Raw genomic sequence first — 19,452 nt, forward strand, 5'->3', positions numbered from 1 at the left:
AACTGAACTTTTCCTTTAGTCACCATTAGGGTTTTAAACCCTAAACTGAACTTTTCCTTTAGTCAGCATTAGGGTTTTAAACCCTAAACTAAACTTTTCCTTTAAGTCAGCATTAGGGTTTTAAACCCTAAACTGAACTTTTTCCTTTAGTCAGCATTAGGATTTTAAACCCTAAACTGAACTCTTTCCTTCCAGTCAGCATTAGGGTTTTAAACCCTAAACTGAACTTTTCCTTTCAGTCAACATTAGGGTTTTAAACCCTAAACTGAACTTTTTACTTTAGTCAGCATTAGGGTTTTAAACCCTAAACTGAACTCTTTCCTTCCAGTCAGCATTAGGGTTTTAAACCCTAAATTGAACTTTTACTTTCAGTCAGCATTAGGGTTTTAAACCCTAAACTGAACTTTTTCCTTTAGTCAGCATTAGGGTTTTAAACCCTAAACTGAACTCTTTCCTTCCAGTCAGCATTAGGGTTTTAAACCCTAAACTGAACTTTTACTTTCAGTCAGCAATAGGGTTTTAAACCCTAAACTGAACTTTTTCCTTTAGTCAGCATTAGGGTTTTAAATCCTAAACTGAACTTTTTCCTTTAGTCAGCATTAGGGTTTTAAACCCTAAACTGAACTTTCCATTCAGTCAGCATTAGGGTTTTAAACCCTAAACTAAACTTTTTCCTTCAGTCAGCATTAGGGTTTTAAACCCTAAACTGAACTTTTTCCTTTAGTCAGCATTAGGGTTTTAAACCCTAAACTGAACTTTTTTCCTTTAGTCAGCATTAGGGTTTTAAACCCTAAACTGAACTTTTTCCTTTCAGTCAGCATTAGGGTTTTAAACCCTAAACTGAACTTTTCAATTCAGTCAGCACTAGTGTTTTAAACCCTAAACTGAACTTTTCCTTTAGTCAACATTAGGGTTTTAAACCCTAAACTGAACTTTTTCCTTTCAGTCAGCATTAGGGTTTTAAACCCTAAACTGAACTTTTCAATTCAGTAAGCACTAGGGTTTTAAACCCTAAACTGAACTCTTTCCATTTAGTCAGCATTAGGGTTTTAAACCCTAAACTGAACTTTTCCTTTAGTCAGCATTAGGGTTTTAAACCCTAAACTGAAATTTTTCCATTTAGTCAGCATTAGGGTTTTAAACCCTAAACTGAACTTTTCCTTTAGTCAGCATTAGGGTTTTAAACCCTAAACTGAACTCTTTCCATTTAGTCAGCATTAGGGTTTTAAACCCTAAACTGAACTTTTTCCTTTAGTTATCATTAGGGTTTTAAACCCTAAACTGAACTTTTTCCTTTAATCAGCCTTAGGGTTTTAAACCCTAAACTGAACTTTTCCGTTAGGGTTTTAAACCCTAAACTAAACTTTTTCCTTTAGTCAGCCTTAGGGTTTTAAACCCTAAACTGAAATTTTTCCTTTAATCAGCCTTAGGGTTTTAAAACCCTAAACTGAACTTTTCCTTTAGGGTTTAAACCCTTATTTGAACTTTTTCCTTTAGTCAGCATTAGGGTTTTAAACCCTAAACTAAACTCTTTCCTTCCATACAGCATTAGGGTTTTAAAACCTAAACTGAACTTTTCCATTCAGTCAGCATTAGGGTTTTAAACCCTAAACTGAACTTTTTCCTTTAGTCAACATTAGGGTTTTAAACCCTAAACTGAACTCTTTCCTTCAGTCAGCATTAGGGTTTTAAACCCTAAACTGAACTTTTTCCTTTAGTCAGCATTAGGGTTTTAAACCCTAAATTGAACTCTTTCCTTCCAGTCAGCATTAGGGTTTTAAACCCTAAACTGAACTTTTCCTTTCAGTCAGCATTAGGGTTTTAAACCCTAAACTGAACTTTTTACTTTAGTCAGCATTAGGGTTTTAAACCCTAAACTGAACTTTTTCCTTCCAATCAGCATTAGGGTTTTAAACCCCTAAACTGAACTTTTTCCTTTAGTCAGCATTAGGGTTTTAAACCCTAAACTGAACTTTCCATTCAGTCAGCATTAGGGTTTTAAACCCTAAACTAAACTTTTTCCTTCAGTCAGCATTAGGGTTTTAAACCCTAAACTGAACTTTTTTCCTTTAGTCAGCATTAGGGTTTTAAACCCTAAACTGAACTTTTTTCCTTCAGTCAGCATTAGGGTTTTAAACCCTAAAGTGAACTTTTTCTTTTCAGTCAGCATTAGGGTTTTAAACCCTAAACAGAATCTTTCCATTTTGTCAGCATTAGGGTTTTAAACCCTAAACTGAACTTTTCCTTTAGTCAGCATTAGGGTTTTAAACCCTAAACTGAACTTTTTCCTTTCAGTCAGCATTAGGGTTTTAAACCCTAAACTGAACTTTTCAATTCAGTCAGCACTAGGGTTTTAAACCCTAAACTGAACTCTTTCCATTTAGTCAGCATTAGGGTTTTAAACCCTAAACTGAACTTTTCCTTTAGTCAGCATTAGGGTTTTAAACCCTAAACTGAACTTTTTCCATTTAGTCAGCATTAGGGTTTTAAACCCTAAACTGAACTTTTCCTTTAGTCAGCATTAGGGTTTTAAACCCTAAACTGAACTCTTTCCATTTAGTCAGCATTAGGGTTTTAAACCCTAAACTGAACTTTTTCCTTTAGTCAGCATTAGGGTTTTAAACCCTAAACTGAACTTTTTCCTTTAATCAGCCTTAGGGTTTTAAAACCCTAAACTGAACTTTTTCCTTCAGTCAACATTAGAGTTTTAAACCCTAAACTGAACTTTTCCTTTAGTCAGCATTAGGGTTTTAAACCCTAAACTGAACTTTTTCCTTTAGTCAGCATTAGGGTTTTAAACCCTAAATTGAACTCTTTCCTTCCAGTCAGCATTAGGGTTTTAAACCCTAAACTGAACTTTTTTCCTTTAGTCAGCATTAGGGTTTTAAACCCTAAAGTGAACTTTTTCCTTTCAGTCAGCATTAGGGTTTTAAACCCTAAACAGAATCTTTCCATTTTGTCAGCATTAGGGTTTTAAACCCTAAACTGAACTTTTCCTTTAGTCAGCATTAGGGTTTTAAACCCTAAACTGAACTTTTTCCTTTCAGTCAGCATTAGGGTTTTAAACCCTAAACTGAACTTTTCAATTCAGTCAAAACTAGGGTTTTAAACCCTAAACTGAACTCTTTCCATTTAGTCAGCATTAGGGTTTTAAACCCTAAACTGAACTTTTCCTTTAGTCAGCATTAGGGTTTTAAACCCTAAACTGAACTTTTTCCATTTAGTCAGCATTAGGGTTTTAAACCCTAAACTGAACTTTTCCTTTAGTCAGCATTAGGGTTTTAAACCCTAAACTGAACTCTTTCCATTTAGTCAGCATTAGGGTTTTAAACCCTAAACTGAACTTTTTCCTTTAGTCAGCATTAGGGTTTTAAACCCTAAACTGAACTTTTTCTTTTAATCAGCCTTAGGGTTTTAAACCCTAAACTGAACTTTTCCTTTAGGGTTTTAAACCCTAAACTAAACTTTTTCCTTTAGTCAGCCTTAGGGTTTTAAACCCTAAACTGAACTTTTTCCTTTAATCAGCCTTAGGGTTTTAAAACCCTAAACTGAACTTTTCCTTTAGGGTTTTAAACCCTTAACTGAACTTTTTCCTTTAGTCAGCATTAGGGTTTTAAACCCTAAACTAAACTCTTTCCTTCCAGTTAGCATTAGGGTTTTAAACCCTAAACTGAACTTTTCCATTCAGTCAGCATTAGGGTCTTACACCCTAAACTAAACCTTTTCCTTTAGTCAGCATTAGGTGTTTTAAACCCTAAACTGAACTCTTTCCTTCAGTCAGCATTAAGGTTTTAAACCCTAAATTGAACTCTTTCCTTCCAGTCAGCATTAGGGTTTTAAACCCTAAACTGAACTTTTCCTTTCAGTCAGCATTAGGGTTTTAAACCCTAAACTGAACTTTTTACTTTAGTCAGCATTAGGGTTTTAAACCCTAAACTGAACTTTTTCCTTCCAGTCAGCATTAGGGTTTTAAACCCTAAACTGAACTTTTTCCTTTAGTCAGCTTTAGGGTTTTAAACCCTAAACTGAACTTTTTCCTTTAGTCAGCATTAGGGTTTTAAACCCTAAACTGAACTTTTTCCTTTAGTCAGCATTAGGGTTTTAAACCCTAAACTGAACTTTCCATTCAATCAGCATTAGGGTTTTAAACCTTAAACTAAACTTTTTCCTTCAGTCAGCATTAGGGTTTTAAACCCTAAACTGAACTTTTTCCTTTAGTCAGCATTAGGGTTTTAAACCCTAAACTGAACTTTTTTCCTTTAGTCAGCATTAGGGTTTTAAACTCTAAAGTGAACTTTTTCCTTTCAGTCAGCATTAGGGTTTTAAACCCTAAACTGAATCTTTCCATTTTGTCAGCATTAGGGTTTTAAACCCTAAACTGAACTTTTCCTTTAGTCAGCATTAGGGTTTTAAACCCTAAACTGAACTTTTTCCTTTCAGTCAGCATTAGGGTTTTAAACCCTAAACTGAACTTTTCAATTCAGTCAGCACTAGGGTTTTAAACCCTAAACTGAACTCTTTCCATTTAGTCAGCATTAGGGTTTTAAACCCTAAACTGAACTTTTCCTTTAGTCAGCATTAGGGTTTTAAACCCTAAACTGAACTTTTTCCATTTAGTCAGCATTAGGGTTTTAAACCCTAAACTGAACTTTTCCTTTAATCAGCATTAGGGTTTTAAACCCTAAACTGAACTCTTTCCATTTAGTCAGCATTAGGGTTTTAAACCCTAAACTGAACTTTTCCTTTAGTCAGCATTAGGGTTTTAAACCCTAAACTGAACTTTTTCCTTTAATCAGCCTTAGGGTTTTAAACCATATACTGAACTTTTCCTTTAGGGTTTTAAACCCTAAACTAAACTTTTTCCTTTAGTCAGCCTTAGGGTTTTAAACCCTAAACTGAACTTTTTCCTTTAATCAGCCTTAGGGTTTTAAAACCCTAAACTGAACTTTTCCTTTAGGGTTTTAAACCCTTAACTGAACTTTTTCCTTTAGTCAGCATTAGGGTTTTAAACCCTAAACTAAACTCTTTCCTTCCAGTTAGCATTAGGGTTTTAAACCCTAAACTGAACTTTTCCATTCAGTCAGCATTAGGGTTTTACACCCTAAACTGAACCTTTTCCTTTAGTCAGCATTAGGGTTTTAAACCCTAAACTGAACTCTTTCCTTCAGTCAGCATTAGGGTTTTAAACCCTAAACTGAACTTTTCCTTTAGTCAGCATTAGGGTTTTAAACCCTTATTTGAACTTTTTCCTTTAGTCAGCATTAGGGTTTTAAACCCTAAACTAAACTCTTTCCTTCCATACAACATTAGGGTTTTAAAACCTAAACTGAACTTTTCCATTCAGTCAGCATTAGGGTTTTAAACCCTAAACTGAACTTTTTCCTTTAGTCAGCATTAGGGTTTTAAACCCTAAACTGAACTCTTTCCTTCAGTCAGCATTAGGGTTTTAAACCATAAACTGAACTTTTTCCTTTAGTCAGCATTAGGGTTTTAAACCCTAAATTGAACTCTTTCCTTCCAGTCAGCATTAGGGTTTTAAACCCTAAACTGAACTTTTCCTTTCAGTCAGCATTAGGGTTTTAAACCCTAAACTGAACTTTTTACTTTAGTCAGCATTAGGATTTTAAACCCTAAACAGAACTTTTTCCTTCCAATCAGCATTAGGGTTTTAAACCCTAAACTGAACTTTTTCCTTTAGTCAGCATTAGGGTTTTAAACCCTAAACTGAACTTTCCATTCAGTCAGCATTAGGGTTTTAAACCCTAAACAGAACTTTTTCCTTCCAATCAGCATTAGGGTTTTAAACCCTAAACTGAACTTTTTCCTTTAGTCAGCATTAGGGTTTTAAACCCTAAACTGAACTTTTTTCCTTCAGTCAGCATTAGGGTTTTAAACCCTAAAGTGAACTTTTTCTTTTCAGTCAGCATTAGGGTTTTAAACCCTAAACAGAATCTTTCCATTTTGTCAGCATTAGGGTTTTAAACCCTAAACTGAACTTTTCCTTTAGTCAGCATTAGGGTTTTAAACCCTAAACTGAACTTTTTCCTTTCAGTCAGCATTAGGGTTTTAAACCCTAAACTGAACTTTTCAATTCAGTCAGCACTAGGGTTTTAAACCCTAAACTGAACTCTTTCCATTTAGTCAGCATTAGGGTTTTAAACCCTAAACTGAACTTTTCCTTTAGTCAACATTAGGGTTTTAAACCCTAAACTGAACTTTTTCCATTTAGTCAGCATTAGGGTTTTAAACCCTAAACTGAACTTTTCCTTTAGTCAGCATTAAGGTTTTAAACCCTAAAACTGAACTCTTTCCATTTAGTCAGCATTAGGGTTTTAAACCCTAAACTGAACTTTTTCCTTTAGTCAGCATTAGGGTTTTAAACCCTAAACTGAACTTTTTCTTTTAATCAGCCTTAGGGTTTTAAACCCTAAACTGAACTTTTCCTTTAGGGTTTTAAACCCTAAACTAAACTTTTTCCTTTAGTCAGCCTTAGGGTTTTAAACCCTAAACTGAACTTTTTCCTTTAATCAGCCTTAGGGTTTTAAAACCCTAAACTGAACTTTTCCTTTAGGGTTTTAAACCCTTAACTGAACTTTTTCCTTTAGTCAGCATTAGGGTTTTAAACCCTAAACTAAACTCTTTCCTTCCAGTTAGCATTAGGGTTTTAAACCCTAAACTGAACTTTTCCATTCAGTCAGCATTAGGGTCTTACACCCTAAACTAAACCTTTTCCTTTAGTCAGCATTAGGTGTTTTAAACCCTAAACTGAACTCTTTCCTTCAGTCAGCATTAAGGTTTTAAACCCTAAATTGAACTCTTTCCTTCCAGTCAGCATTAGGGTTTTAAACCCTAAACTGAACTTTTCCTTTCAGTCAGCATTAGGGTTTTAAACCCTAAACTGAACTTTTTACTTTAGTCAGCATTAGGGTTTTAAACCCTAAACTGAACTTTTTCCTTCCAGTCAGCATTAGGGTTTTAAACCCTAAACTGAACTTTTTCCTTTAGTCAGCTTTAGGGTTTTAAACCCTAAACTGAACTTTTTCCTTTAGTCAGCATTAGGGTTTTAAACCCTAAACTGAACTTTTTCCTTTAGTCAGCATTAGGGTTTTAAACCCTAAACTGAACTTTCCATTCAATCAGCATTAGGGTTTTAAACCTTAAACTAAACTTTTTCCTTCAGTCAGCATTAGGGTTTTAAACCCTAAACTGAACTTTTTCCTTTAGTCAGCATTAGGGTTTTAAACCCTAAACTGAACTTTTTTCCTTTAGTCAGCATTAGGGTTTTAAACTCTAAAGTGAACTTTTTCCTTTCAGTCAGCATTAGGGTTTTAAACCCTAAACTGAATCTTTCCATTTTGTCAGCATTAGGGTTTTAAACCCTAAACTGAACTTTTCCTTTAGTCAGCATTAGGGTTTTAAACCCTAAACTGAACTTTTTCCTTTCAGTCAGCATTAGGGTTTTAAACCCTAAACTGAACTTTTCAATTCAGTCAGCACTAGGGTTTTAAACCCTAAACTGAACTCTTTCCATTTAGTCAGCATTAGGATTTTAAACCCTAAACTGAACTTTTCCTTTAGTCAGCATTAGGGTTTTAAACCATAAACTGAACTTTTTCCATTTAGTCAGCATTAGGGTTTTAAACCCTAAACTGAACTTTTCCTTTAATCAACATTAGGGTTTTAAACCCTAAACTGAACTCTTTCCATTTAGTCAGCATTAGGGTTTTAAACCCTAAACTGAACTTTTCCTTTAGTCAGCATTAGGGTTTTAAACCCTAAACTGAACTTTTTCCTTTAATCAGCCTTAGGGTTTTAAACCCTATACTGAACTTTTCCTTTAGGGTTTTAAACCCTAAACTAAACTTTTTCCTTTAGTCAGCCTTAGGGTTTTAAACCCTAAACTGAACTTTTTCCTTTAATCAGCCTTAGGGTTTTAAAACCCTAAACTGAACTTTTCCTTTAGGGTTTTAAACCCTTAACTGAACTTTTTCCTTTAGTCAGCATTAGGGTTTTAAACCCTAAACTAAACTCTTTCCTTCCAGTTAGCATTAGGGTTTTAAACCCTAAACTGAACTTTTCCATTCAGTCAGCATTAGGGTTTTACACCCTAAACTGAATCTTTTCCTTTAGTCAGCATTAGGGTTTTAAACCCTAAACTGAACTCTTTCCTTCAGTCAGCATTAGGGTTTTAAACCCTAAACTGAACTTTTCCTTTAGTCAGCATTAGGGTTTTAAACCCTTATTTGAACTTTTTCCTTTAGTCAACATTAAGGTTTTAAACCCTAAACTAAACTCTTTCCTTCCATACAACATTAGGGTTTTAAAACCTAAACTGAACTTTTCCATTCAGTCAGCATTAGGGTTTTAAACCCTAAACTGAACTTTTTCCTTTAGTCAGCATTAGGGTTTTAAACCCTAAACTGAACTCTTTCCTTCAGTCAGCATTAGGGTTTTAAACCCTAAACTGAACTTTTTCCTTTAGTCAGCATTAGGGTTTTAAACCCTAAATTGAACTCTTTCCTTCCAGTCAGCATTAGGGTTTTAAACCTTAAACTGAACTTTTCCTTTCAGTCAGCATTCGGGTTTTAAACCCTAAACTGAACTTTTTACTTTAGTCAGCATTAGGATTTTAAACCCTAAACAGAACTTTTTCCTTCCAATCAGCATTAGGGTTTTAAACCCTAAACTGAACTTTTTCCTTTAGTCAGCATTAGGGTTTTAAACCCTAAACTGAACTTTCCATTCAGTCAGCATTAGGGTTTTAAACCCTAAACTGAACTTTTCCTTTCAGTCAGCATTAGGGTTTTAAACCCTAAACTGAACTTTTTACTTTAGTCAGCATTAGGGTTTTAAACCCTAAACTGAACTTTTTCCTTCCAGTCAGCATTAGGGTTTTAAACCCTAAACTGAACTTTTTCCTTTAGTCAGCTTTAGGGTTTTAAACCCTAAACTGAACTTTTTCCTTTAGTCAGCATTAGGGTTTTAAACCCTAAACTGAACTTTTTCCTTTAGTCAGCATTAGGGTTTTAAACCCTAAACTGAACTTTCCATTCAATCAGCATTAGGGTTTTAAACCTTAAACTAAACTTTTTCCTTCAGTCAGCATTAGGGTTTTAAACCCTAAACTGAACTTTTTCCTTTAGTCAGCATTAGGGTTTTAAACCCTAAACTGAACTTTTTTCCTTTAGTCAGCATTAGGGTTTTAAACTCTAAAGTGAACTTTTTCCTTTCAGTCAGCATTAGGGTTTTAAACCCTAAACTGAATCTTTCCATTTTGTCAGCATTAGGGTTTTAAACCCTAAACTGAACTTTTCCTTTAGTCAGCATTAGGGTTTTAAACCCTAAACTGAACTTTTTCCTTTCAGTCAGCATTAGGGTTTTAAACCCTAAACTGAACTTTTCAATTCAGTCAGCACTAGGGTTTTAAACCCTAAACTGAACTCTTTCCATTTAGTCAGCATTAGGATTTTAAACCCTAAACTGAACTTTTCCTTTAGTCAGCATTAGGGTTTTAAACCATAAACTGAACTTTTTCCATTTAGTCAGCATTAGGGTTTTAAACCCTAAACTGAACTTTTCCTTTAATCAACATTAGGGTTTTAAACCCTAAACTGAACTCTTTCCATTTAGTCAGCATTAGGGTTTTAAACCCTAAACTGAACTTTTCCTTTAGTCAGCATTAGGGTTTTAAACCCTAAACTGAACTTTTTCCTTTAATCAGCCTTAGGGTTTTAAACCCTATACTGAACTTTTCCTTTAGGGTTTTAAACCCTAAACTAAACTTTTTCCTTTAGTCAGCCTTAGGGTTTTAAACCCTAAACTGAACTTTTTCCTTTAATCAGCCTTAGGGTTTTAAAACCCTAAACTGAACTTTTCCTTTAGGGTTTTAAACCCTTAACTGAACTTTTTCCTTTAGTCAGCATTAGGGTTTTAAACCCTAAACTAAACTCTTTCCTTCCAGTTAGCATTAGGGTTTTAAACCCTAAACTGAACTTTTCCATTCAGTCAGCATTAGGGTTTTACACCCTAAACTGAATCTTTTCCTTTAGTCAGCATTAGGGTTTTAAACCCTAAACTGAACTCTTTCCTTCAGTCAGCATTAGGGTTTTAAACCCTAAACTGAACTTTTCCTTTAGTCAGCATTAGGGTTTTAAACCCTTATTTGAACTTTTTCCTTTAGTCAGCATTAGGGTTTTAAACCCTAAACTAAACTCTTTCCTTCCATACAACATTAGGGTTTTAAAACCTAAACTGAACTTTTCCATTCAGTCAGCATTAGGGTTTTAAACCCTAAACTGAACTTTTTCCTTTAGTCAGCATTAGGGTTTTAAACCCTAAACTGAACTCTTTCCTTCAGTCAGCATTAGGGTTTTAAACCCTAAACTGAACTTTTTCCTTTAGTCAGCATTAGGGTTTTAAACCCTAAATTGAACTCTTTCCTTCCAGTCAGCATTAGGGTTTTAAACCTTAAACTGAACTTTTCCTTTCAGTCAGCATTAGGGTTTTAAACCCTAAACTGAACTTTTTACTTTAGTCAGCATTAGGATTTTAAACCCTAAACAGAACTTTTTCCTTCCAATCAGCATTAGGGTTTTAAACCCTAAACTGAACTTTTTCCTTTAGTCAGCATTAGGGTTTTAAACCCTAAACTGAACTTTCCATTCAGTCAGCATTAGGGTTTTAAACCCTAAACTGAACTTTTCCTTTCAGTCAGCATTAGGGTTTTAAACCCTAAACTGAACTTTTTACTTTAGTCAGCATTAGGGTTTTAAACCCTAAACTGAACTTTTTCCTTCCAGTCAGCATTAGGGTTTTAAACCCTAAACTGAACTTTTTCCTTTAGTCAGCTTTAGGGTTTTAAACCCTAAACTGAACTTTTTCCTTTAGTCAGCATTAGGGTTTTAAACCCTAAACTGAACTTTTTCCTTTAGTCAGCATTAGGGTTTTAAACCCTAAACTGAACTTTCCATTCAATCAGCATTAGGGTTTTAAACCTTAAACTAAACTTTTTCCTTCAGTCAGCATTAGGGTTTTAAACCCTAAACTGAACTTTTTCCTTTAGTCAGCATTAGGGTTTTAAACCCTAAACTGAACTTTTTTCCTTTAGTCAGCATTAGGGTTTTAAACTCTAAAGTGAACTTTTTCCTTTCAGTCAGCATTAGGGTTTTAAACCCTAAACTGAATCTTTCCATTTTGTCAGCATTAGGGTTTTAAACCCTAAACTGAACTTTTCCTTTAGTCAGCATTAGGGTTTTAAACCCTAAACTGAACTTTTTCCTTTCAGTCAGCATTAGGGTTTTAAACCCTAAACTGAACTTTTCAATTCAGTCAGCACTAGGGTTTTAAACCCTAAACTGAACTCTTTCCATTTAGTCAGCATTAGGATTTTAAACCCTAAACTGAACTTTTCCTTTAGTCAGCATTAGGATTTTAAACCATAAACTGAACTTTTTCCATTTAGTCAGCATTAGGGTTTTAAACCCTAAACTGAACTTTTCCTTTAATCAACATTAGGGTTTTAAACCCTAAACTGAACTCTTTCCATTTAGTCAGCATTAGGGTTTTAAACCCTAAACTGAACTTTTCCTTTAGTCAGCATTAGGGTTTTAAACCCTAAACTGAACTTTTTCCTTTAATCAGCCTTAGGGTTTTAAACCCTATACTGAACTTTTCCTTTAGGGTTTTAAACCCTAAACTAAACTTTTTCCTTTAGTCAGCCTTAGGGTTTTAAACCCTAAACTGAACTTTTTCCTTTAATCAGCCTTAGGGTTTTAAAACCCTAAACTGAACTTTTCCTTTAGGGTTTTAAACCCTTAACTGAACTTTTTCCTTTAGTCAGCATTAGGGTTTTAAACCCTAAACTAAACTCTTTCCTTCCAGTTAGCATTAGGGTTTTAAACCCTAAACTGAACTTTTCCATTCAGTCAGCATTAGGGTTTTACACCCTAAACTGAATCTTTTCCTTTAGTCAGCATTAGGGTTTTAAACCCTAAACTGAACTCTTTCCTTCAGTCAGCATTAGGGTTTTAAACCCTAAACTGAACTTTTCCTTTAGTCAGCATTAGGGTTTTAAACCCTTATTTGAACTTTTTCCTTTAGTCAGCATTAGGGTTTTAAACCCTAAACTAAACTCTTTCCTTCCATACAACATTAGGGTTTTAAAACCTAAACTGAACTTTTCCATTCAGTCAGCATTAGGGTTTTAAACCCTAAACTGAACTTTTTCCTTTAGTCAGCATTAGGGTTTTAAACCCTAAACTGAACTCTTTCCTTCAGTCAGCATTAGGGTTTTAAACCCTAAACTGAACTTTTTCCTTTAGTCAGCATTAGGGTTTTAAACCCTAAATTGAACTCTTTCCTTCCAGTCAGCATTAGGGTTTTAAACCTTAAACTAAACTTTTCCTTTCAGTCAGCATTAGGGTTTTAAACCCTAAACTGAACTTTTTACTTTAGTCAGCATTAGGATTTTAAACCCTAAACAGAACTTTTTCCTTCCAATCAGCATTAGGGTTTTAAACCCTAAACTGAACTTTTTCCTTTAGTCAGCATTAGGGTTTTAAACCCTAAACTGAACTTTCCATTCAGTCAGCATTAGGGTTTTAAACCCTAAACTAAACTTTTTCCTTCAGTCAGCATTAGGGTTTTAAACCCTAAACTGAACTTTTTCCTTTAGTCAGCATTAGGGTTTTAAACCCTAAACTGAACTTTTTTCCTTCAGTCAGCATTAGGGTTTTAAACCCTAAAGTGAACTTTTTCTTTTCAGTCAGCATTAGGGTTTTAAACCCTAAACAGAATCTTTCCATTTTGTCAGCATTAGGGTTTTAAACCCTAAACTGAACTTTTCCTTTAGTCAGCATTAGGGTTTTAAACCCTAAACTGAACTTTTTCCTTTCAGTCAGCATTAGGGTTTTAAACCCTAAACTGAACTTTTCAATTCAGTCAGCACTAGGGTTTTAAACCCTAAACTGAACTCTTTCCATTTAGTCAGCATTAGGGTTTTAAACCCTAAACTGAACTTTTCCTTTAGTCAGCATTAGGGTTTTAAACCCTAAACTGAACTTTTTCCATTTAGTCAGCATTAGGGTTTTAAACCCTAAACTGAACTTTTCCTTTAGTCAGCATTAGGGTTTTAAACCCTAAACTGAACTCTTTCCATTTAGTCAGCATTAGGGTTTTAAACCCTAAACTGAACTTTTTCCTTTAGTCAGCATTAGGGTTTTAAACCCTAAACTGAACTTTTTCCTTCAGTCAACATTAGGGTTTTAAACCCTAAACTGAACTCTTTCCTTCAGTCAACATTAGAGTTTTAAACCCTAAACTGAACTTTTCCTTTAGTCAACATTAGGGTTTTAAACCCTAAATTGAACTTTTTCCTTTAGTCAGCATTAGGGTTTTAAACCCTAAATTAAACTCTTTCCTTCCAGTCAGCATTAGGGTTTTAAACCCTAAACTGAACTCTTTCCTTCAGTCAGCATTAGGGTTTTAAACCCTAAACTGAACTTTTCCTTTAGTCAGCATTAGGGTTTTAAACCCTTATTTGAACTTTTTCCTTTAGTCAGCATTAAGGGTTTTAAACCCTAAACTAAACTCTTTCCTTCCATACAACATTAGGGTTTTAAAACCTAAACTGAACTTTTCCATTCAGTCAGCATTAGGGTTTTAAACCCTAAACTGAACTTTTTCCTTTAGTCAGCATTAGGGTTTTAAACCCTAAACTGAACTCTTTCCTTCAGTCAGCATTAGGGTTTTAAACCCTAAACTGAACTTTTTCCTTTAGTCAGCATTAGGGTTTTAAACCCTAAATTGAACTCTTTCCTTCCAGTCAGCATTAGGGTTTTAAACCTTAAACTGAACTTTTCCTTTCAGTCAGCATTCGGGTTTTAAACCCTAAACTGAACTTTTTACTTTAGTCAGCATTAGGATTTTAAACCCTAAACAGAACTTTTTCCTTCCAATCAGCATTAGGGTTTTAAACCCTAAACTGAACTTTTTCCTTTAGTCAGCATTAGGGTTTTAAACCCTAAACTGAACTTTCCATTCAGTCAGCATTAGGGTTTTAAACCCTAAACTGAACTTTTCCTTTCAGTCAGCATTAGGGTTTTAAACCCTAAACTGAACTTTTTACTTTAGTCAGCATTAGGGTTTTAAACCCTAAACTGAACTTTTTCCTTCCAGTCAGCATTAGGGTTTTAAACCCTAAACTGAACTTTTTCCTTTAGTCAGCTTTAGGGTTTTAAACCCTAAACTGAACTTTTTCCTTTAGTCAGCATTAGGGTTTTAAACCCTAAACTGAACTTTTTCCTTTAGTCAGCATTAGGGTTTTAAACCCTAAACTGAACTTTCCATTCAATCAGCATTAGGGTTTTAAACCTTAAACTAAACTTTTTCCTTCAGTCAGCATTAGGGTTTTAAACCCTAAACTGAACTTTTTCCTTCAGTCAGCATTAGGGTTTTAAACCCTAAACTGAACTTTTTCCTTTAGTCAGCATTAGGGTTTTAAACTCTAAAGTGAACTTTTTCCTTTCAGTCAGCATTAGGGTTTTAAACCCTAAACTGAATCTTTCCATTTTGTCAGCATTAGGGTTTTAAACCCTAAACTGAACTTTTCCTTTAGTCAGCATTAGGGTTTTAAACCCTAAACTGAACTTTTTCCTTTCAGTCAGCATTAGGGTTTTAAACCCTAAACTGAACTTTTCAATTCAGTCAGCACTAGGGTTTTAAACCCTAAACTGAACTCTTTCCATTTAGTCAGCATTAGGATTTTAAACCCTAAACTGAACTTTTCCTTTAGTCAGCATTAGGGTTTTAAACCATAAACTGAACTTTTTCCATTTAGTCAGCATTAGGGTTTTAAACCCTAAACTGAACTTTTCCTTTAATCAACATTAGGGTTTTAAACCCTAAACTGAACTCTTTCCATTTAGTCAGCATTAGGGTTTTAAACCCTAAACTGAACTTTTCCTTTAGTCAGCATTAGGGTTTTAAACCCTAAACTGAACTTTTTCCTTTAATCAGCCTTAGGGTTTTAAACCCTATACTGAACTTTTCCTTTAGGGTTTTAAACCCTAAACTAAACTTTTTCCTTTAGTCAGCCTTAGGGTTTTAAACCCTAAACTGAACTTTTTCCTTTAATCAGCCTTAGGGTTTTAAAACCCTAAACTGAACTTTTCCTTTAGGGTTTTAAACCCTTAACTGAACTTTTTCCTTTAGTCAGCATTAGGGTTTTAAACCCTAAACTAAACTCTTTCCTTCCAGTTAGCATTAGGGTTTTAAACCCTAAACTGAACTTTTCCATTCAGTCAGCATTAGGGTTTTACACCCTAAACTGAATCTTTTCCTTTAGTCAGCATTAGGGTTTTAAACCCTAAACTGAACTCTTTCCTTCAGTCAGCATTAGGGTTTTAAACCCTAAACTGAACTTTTCCTTTAGTCAGCATTAGGGTTTTAAACCCTTATTTGAACTTTTTCCTTTAGTCAGCATTAGGGTTTTAAACCCTAAACTAAACTCTTTCCTTCCATACAACATTAGGGTTTTAAAACCTAAACTGAACTTTTCCATTCAGTCAGCATTAGGGTTTTAAACCCTAAACTGAACTTTTTCCTTTAGTCAGCATTAGGGTTTTAAACCCTAAACTGAACTCTTTCCTTCAGTCAGCATTAGGGTTTTAAACCCTAAACTGAACTTTTTCCTTTAGTCAGCATTAGGGTTTTAAACCCTAAATTGAACTCTTTCCTTCCAGTCAGCATTAGGGTTTTAAACCTTAAACTGAACTTTTCCTTTCAGTCAGCATTAGGGTTTTAAACCCTAAACTGAACTTTTTACTTTAGTCAGCATTAGGATTTTAAACCCTAAACAGAACTTTTTCCTTCCAATCAGCATTAGGGTTTTAAACCCTAAACTGAACTTTTTCCTTTAGTCAGCATTAGGGTTTTAAACCCTAAACTGAACTTTCCATTCAGTCAGCATTAGGGTTTTAAACCCTAAACTGAACTTTTCCTTTCAGTCAGCATTAGGGTTTTAAACCCTAAACTGAACTTTTTACTTTAGTCAGCATTAGGGTTTTAAACCCTAAACTGAACTTTTTCCTTCCAGTCAGCATTAGGGTTTTAAACCCTAAACTGAACTTTTTCCTTTAGTCAGCTTTAGGGTTTTAAACCCTAAACTGAACTTTTTCCTTTAGTCAGCATTAGGGTTTTAAACCCTAAACTGAACTTTTTCCTTTAGTCAGCATTAGGGTTTTAAACCCTAAACTGAACTTTCCATTCAATCAGCATTAGGGTTTTAAACCTTAAACTAAACTTTTTCCTTCAGTCAGCATTAGGGTTTTAAACCCTAAACTGAACTTTTTCCTTTAGTCAGCATTAGGGTTTTAAACCCTAAACTGAACTTTTTTCCTTTAGTCAGCATTAGGGTTTTAAACTCTAAAGTGAACTTTTTCCTTTCAGTCAGCATTAGGGTTTTAAACCCTAAACTGAATCTTTCCATTTTGTCAGCATTAGGGTTTTAAACCCTAAACTGAACTTTTCCTTTAGTCAGCATTAGGGTTTTAAACCCTAAACTGAACTTTTTCCTTTCAGTCAGCATTAGGGTTTTAAACCCTAAACTGAACTTTTCAATTCAGTCAGCACTAGGGTTTTAAACCCTAAACTGAACTCTTTCCATTTAGTCAGCATTAGGATTTTAAACCCTAAACTGAACTTTTCCTTTAGTCAGCATTAGGATTTTAAACCATAAACTGAACTTTTTCCATTTAGTCAGCATTAGGGTTTTAAACCCTAAACTGAACTTTTCCTTTAATCAACATTAGGGTTTTAAACCCTAAACTGAACTCTTTCCATTTAGTCAGCATTAGGGTTTTAAACCCTAAACTGAACTTTTCCTTTAGTCAGCATTAGGGTTTTAAACCCTAAACTGAACTTTTTCCTTTAATCAGCCTTAGGGTTTTAAACCCTATACTGAACTTTTCCTTTAGGGTTTTAAACCCTAAACTAAACTTTTTCCTTTAGTCAGCCTTAGGGTTTTAAACCCTAAACTGAACTTTTTCCTTTAATCAGCCTTAGGGTTTTAAAACCCTAAACTGAACTTTTCCTTTAGGGTTTTAAACCCTTAACTGAACTTTTTCCTTTAGTCAGCATTAGGGTTTTAAACCCTAAACTAAACTCTTTCCTTCCAGTTAGCATTAGGGTTTTAAACCCTAAACTGAACTTTTCCATTCAGTCAGCATTAGGGTTTTACACCCTAAACTGAATCTTTTCCTTTAGTCAGCATTAGGGTTTTAAACCCTAAACTGAACTCTTTCCTTCAGTCAGCATTAGGGTTTTAAACCCTAAACTGAACTTTTCCTTTAGTCAGCATTAGGGTTTTAAACCCTTATTTGAACTTTTTCCTTTAGTCAGCATTAGGGTTTTAAACCCTAAACTAAACTCTTTCCTTCCATACAACATTAGGGTTTTAAAACCTAAACTGAACTTTTCCATTCAGTCAGCATTAGGGTTTTAAACCCTAAACTGAACTTTTTCCTTTAGTCAGCATTAGGGTTTTAAACCCTAAACTGAACTCTTTCCTTCAGTCAGCATTAGGGTTTTAAACCCTAAACTGAACTTTTTCCTTTAGTCAGCATTAGGGTTTTAAACCCTAAATTGAACTCTTTCCTTCCAGTCAGCATTAGGGTTTTAAACCCTAAACTAAACTTTTCCTTTCAGTCAGCATTAGGGTTTTAAACCCTAAACTGAACTTTTTACTTTAGTCAGCATTAGGATTTTAAACCCTAAACAGAACTTTTTCCTTCCAATCAGCATTAGGGTTTTAAACCCTAAACTGAACTTTTTCCTTTAGTCAGCATTAGGGTTTTAAACCCTAAACTGAACTTTTCCATTCAGTCAGCATTAGGGTTTTAAACCCTAAACTAAACTTTTCCTTCAGTCAGCATTAGGGTTTTAAACCCTAAACTGAACTTTTTCCTTTAGTCAGCATTAGGGTTTTAAACCCTAAACTGAACTTTTTCCCTTCAGTCAGCATTAGGGTTTTAAACCCTAAAGTGAACTTTTTCTTTTCAGTCAGCATTAGGGTTTTAAACCCTAAACAGAATCTTTCCATTTTGTCAGCATTAGGGTTTTAAACCCTAAACTGAACTTTTCCTTTAGTCAGCATTAGGGTTTTAAACCCTAAACTGAACTTTTTCCTTTCAGTCAGCATTAGGGTTTTAAACCCTAAACTGAACTTTTCAATTCAGTCAGCACTAGGGTTTTAAACCCTAAACTGAACTCTTTCCATTTAGTCAGCATTAGGGTTTTAAACCCTAAACTGAACTTTTCCTTTAGTCAGCATTAGGGTTTTAAACCCTAAACTGAACTTTTTCCATTTAGTCAGCATTAGGGTTTTAAACCCTAAACTGAACTTTTCCTTTAGTCAGCATTAGGGTTTTAAACCCTAATCTGAACTCTTTCCATTTAGTCAGCATTAGGGTTTTAAACCCTAAACTGAACTTTTTCCTTTAGTCAGCATTAGGGTTTTAAACCCTAAACTGAACTTTTTCCTTCAGTCAACATTAGGGTTTTAAACCCTAAACTGAACTCTTTCCTTCAGTCAACATTAGAGTTTTAAACCCTAAACTGAACTTTTCCTTTAGTCAACATTAGGGTTTTAAACCCTAAACTGAACTTTTTCCTTTAGTCAGCATTAGGGTTTTAAACCCTAAATTAAACTCTTTCCTTCCAGTCAGCATTAGGGTTTTAAACCCTAAACTGAACTTTTTTCCTTTAGTCAGCATTAGGGTTTTAAACCCTAAAGTGAACTTTTTCCTTTCAGTCAGCATTAGGGTTTTAAACCCTAAACAGAATCTTTCCATTTTGTCAGCATTAGGGTTTTAAACCCTAAACTGAACTTTTCCTTTAGTCAGCATTAGGGTTTTAAACCCTAAACTGAACTTTTTCCTTTCAGTCAGCATTAGGGTTTTAAACCCTAAACTGAACTTTTCAATTCAGTCAGCACTAGGGTTTTAAACCCTAAACTGAACTCTTTCCATTTAGTCAGCATTAGGGTTTTAAACCCTAAACTGAACTTTTCCTTTAGTCAGCATTAGGGTTTTAAACCCTAAACTGAACTTTTTCCATTTAGTCAGCATTAGGGTTTTAAACCCTAAACTGAACTCTTTCCTTTAGTCAGCATTAGGGTTTTAAACCCTAAACTGAACTCTTTCCATTTAGTCAGCATTAGGGTTTTAAACCCTAAACTGAACTTTTTCCTTTAGTCAGCATTAGGGTTTTAAACCCTAAACTGAACTTTTTCTTTTAATCAGCCTTAGGGTTTTAAACCCTAAACTGAACTTTTCCTTTAGGGTTTTAAACCCTAAACTAAACTTTTTCCTTTAGTCAGCCTTAGGGTTTTAAACCCTAAACTGAACTTTTTCCTTTAATCAGCCTTAGGGTTTTAAAACCCTAAACTGAACGTTT

This window comes from Nicotiana sylvestris, chromosome 10, assembly GCF_000393655.2.
Source record: "Nicotiana sylvestris chromosome 10, ASM39365v2, whole genome shotgun sequence".
Taxonomy (NCBI): Eukaryota; Viridiplantae; Streptophyta; class Magnoliopsida; order Solanales; family Solanaceae; genus Nicotiana; species Nicotiana sylvestris.